Source organism: Larimichthys crocea, chromosome X (assembly GCF_000972845.2).
Source record: "Larimichthys crocea isolate SSNF chromosome X, L_crocea_2.0, whole genome shotgun sequence".
In the NCBI taxonomy this organism is placed as follows: domain Eukaryota; kingdom Metazoa; phylum Chordata; class Actinopteri; family Sciaenidae; genus Larimichthys; species Larimichthys crocea.
The window spans coordinates 36,139,674-36,142,904 of NC_040020.1; the positions used below are offsets into that span (position 1 = coordinate 36,139,674).

The 3,231-nt window shown below is 43.7% G+C and overlaps 1 long non-coding RNA gene across 2 annotated transcripts; it reads right to left on the reverse strand.

The window, feature by feature from the left end:
- Positions 1-274: 274 nt before the first annotated feature.
- On the reverse strand, positions 275-2,937 carry LOC104933446 (uncharacterized). Of its 2 annotated transcripts, none has more exons than XR_797491.3 (4): positions 2,789-2,937; positions 1,550-1,894; positions 1,148-1,278; positions 275-722 (listed from the first exon to the last, which is right to left on the reverse strand). It is a non-coding gene; the product is annotated as an uncharacterized LOC104933446 (long non-coding RNA). The 2 variants fall into 2 exon arrangements; XR_003462940.1 differs by lacking the exon at positions 2,789-2,937 and adding an exon at positions 2,246-2,507.
- Positions 2,938-3,231: the final 294 nt, after the last annotated feature.

Consider the following 3,231-nt stretch of genomic DNA (forward strand, 5'->3'; position numbering starts at 1 on the left):
GAGAGACACATTTAGACTTCACTTCTTTGTACTAAGCTCAGAAGTCAAAGTATGGCTTCATTGTTAAGATCATTGACCTTTTGAAGTTTTAGCAGTCACACAAAGTGAGCTAACTGTTAGCTGAGGCACAGCCAGTCTCAGAGCTTTAATCTGTTTCCTCTCTACTGTTTGGTTTATCTTCCTGGGATTTGCACGGCTAAGATTATGTTTGCTTTCAATTCCCTTTTCACAGTGCTAATGCATACATATATGACATGACTGAAATGAAGCCAGGTTCGTGTTTTAAAAGCATTTATTGCATCTAGATCAAAAAATTCTAAATTGAGCAAAACACTGGTGAGAGATTTCCCCCCTGTATCTCCACAAACCAATAAATTGTTCTATTAATAACTTACTTTGTTAAAGCTACTGGAGTGCATGTGTAACAGTAACAGAATAAATATGAGCACAAGCTGCTGATATTAAATACAGTAGAATGATTTTGAAGGCAACGTTGGAACAGTGTGTATACTGACCCCGAGGGGTCATCAAGTATCATATTTTAGAAAGAAGACTTAAGACGAATGACAGAAGCCATTTGTAGACATGGTCCCTTCCTCTTTGTGGCTCATATTTGGTCCTTTTTCGTCCAGTGGTCTTAATCTGTTTTCAGCAGCACTTTGGTGGGATGGCATTAAATCCAGCTGGTAAGTTACTTCAGTAGACACATGGGTACCAGTGTCCTGTAAGAAAACATAAAACATCACTGCTGGTGAAACTATGTCCCGCATGTTGAACACAAACACTGACAGGCTGTGGTCAATGTCTGTTTAAATATCTGGCTCTAAAGATCAGGGCCCTGTTTCATAATAACCATCAGTCTTAGAGATTAAGACCGTACCTAAAGGGTATTTTTTCTAACATGTTTTGACATTGGTCCTATCTCGTGAGATCTGTGTGACACAGGCTGCAGTAAAATCCCTGCACACGGTCAAAATACATCCATTAAACAGAGCGAGATTTGAATAGTTTGTAAGCTGTGCTATATTCAAAATACATACATAAAAAAGATGAAATGTTGTAAAGGACATTACACTTGTGTTGAAACATGCAAGAGGAAAGCGTGTAAAGTTCTTCATACATACTGCACAGAACTCTTAATACTGACCTCCAGATGTTCTGCTCAAACAAACAGCACAAGGAAGACAGCAAGAGCAGAGGCAACTGCCAGGTGATTGTTCCTGTGGTCAGCAGCAGCATTACGTCCAGCAGCAGCGTTACGTCCAGGTACAGCAGCCTCTGTGAAACAACAGGAGACAGACAACAAGCTTCTTTAGCAGCTGTGGAGCAGAGATGAACAGAAAGAAACCAGACTAAAACTACAGAAAACACACCAACATTCTCCGCTGTGTGCCATCAACATGATTAATCAGAGTGTGCAGGTAGGATGAGCAGAAAATGTTTTACCCAGGTAAGAGTAAAAAAAAGTGTGTCTTGTTCCTGTCATTCACATGAGTGAGTTTATTTGAGTGTTACAGAGAATCATTGCCACTGTTGCTGAAATACTCACTCTGAACAGTTAGACTGACTTCATAACATATCTTCATGTTGTTTCTGAACATCTCTCCCCAGTAGATCCCAGTGTCGTTGATGCTGAGATTCTGGATGGTCAGAGATCCAGTTGTTCTATTCAGATGGAGTCTTTCTTTAAATCTTTCTGGGGGGGCTCGCATTATCTCCCCCCTGCTGAGGTAGATGAGAGTCTCCATGTTGGTCTTCAAAAACCATAGTATGTGGTTTCCAGCTAATTCCGTGAGTCCAGTCTGGAAACTGATTGTGTCTCCAGCCGTCGCATACTTTGTTTCAACCTCACAGTCCTCTCTCAGGCCCCGTACCCCTGTGGGAGAGAGTACCACTGACAGACAGACAGACAGACAGACAGACAGACAGACAGACAGACAGTTGGTAAGAAAATGAAGAATAATCAAATCAAAATCTTAATGAATTAACTTCATCCTAATATCTACAGTGTAACAGTGACATGAGCCCCCTCTGTCCTTGTTGATCTGTGTCATTGTGAGCGCACACAGATCAATGATACAAACTTTACAAACCCAGTGACTTCATTCAGAAATCACAAAAGAAGAAGAACAGAAGTGAGGACCGACAGTGACAAAAGTCACTTTGTCTTTGGTCACTGTTAAAACAGATTACTGGTAATCTGTGTATGTGCAGATGCACCTGACTAAAAGTACAGGAAACACACCAACATGCCATGGTGAGGTGTGTTTCCTACAGGTGGAGCTCCTCCGCTTATCCGGGGTCGAGTCGCGGTGGCAGATGCGCTCCACACGTCATTCTCCACACGCAGCAACACATTCCAGCTCCTTCTGGAGAAACCCGAGGCGCTCCCAGGCTAGATGGGCTATGTAGTCCCTCCAGCGGGTTCTGGGTCTGCTGCCCCGGTGTCTCCCGGTACACCTCCAGAACGGAAGGCGCCCAGGGAGTATCCTAATCAGATGCCTGAACCACCTCAGCAGGCTCCTTTCGAGCTCCCCACGGATGCTTGTGTCCCCATGTCTAAGGCTGAGCCCAGCCTGATCACATTGTATTTTACTCAAAGCACAATCAACAATCATCTGCCGACATGTTAATGAACATTAGTAACGTGTCAGTGGGAGCAGGCTGTAAGGCTTAAACACACTCCTTCACTCAGAGAGAAGCTTCTACACTGTACTAATAAATATGTGAAAGACTATGGCACAACAGAAGAGAGAGATATGACTTTGTTAAAGTGTTTAATACTCACGTATGACAGCAGTCAGACACAGTGCGCTTTGCTTGTAAGACATAGTGTTTATGCGCGCGGCTGAAGCGGAACGAGGCTTATATAGTGCCAGTGACTCACGTGGTAGTAGGGAGGGTCTAGATAGACAGATAACTACAGTTTTTTTTTTTTTTTTTTTTTTTTGTATTGTTGTGTTGTGCACTCTTTAGTCACTATGACTTATTCCACTAGGTTAACCCTTGTGTATTCAGTAGAGCTGGGAATCTTTGCCCGAACCCGTCGGGACCCGGCGGGACCCGGTGGGACCTGGCGGGTTCGGGCATAATTTTTATCATTTGGATCAGCGGCAGATCATGTGATGCGTTTCGATCTGCGCGAGACAGGTGCAAACATGGATGCTGAGGAGGTGAAACGGAGTTTATCCCGGGCTCGGGTCGAATTCTAAGGCCCGTTTCATAGTGTAG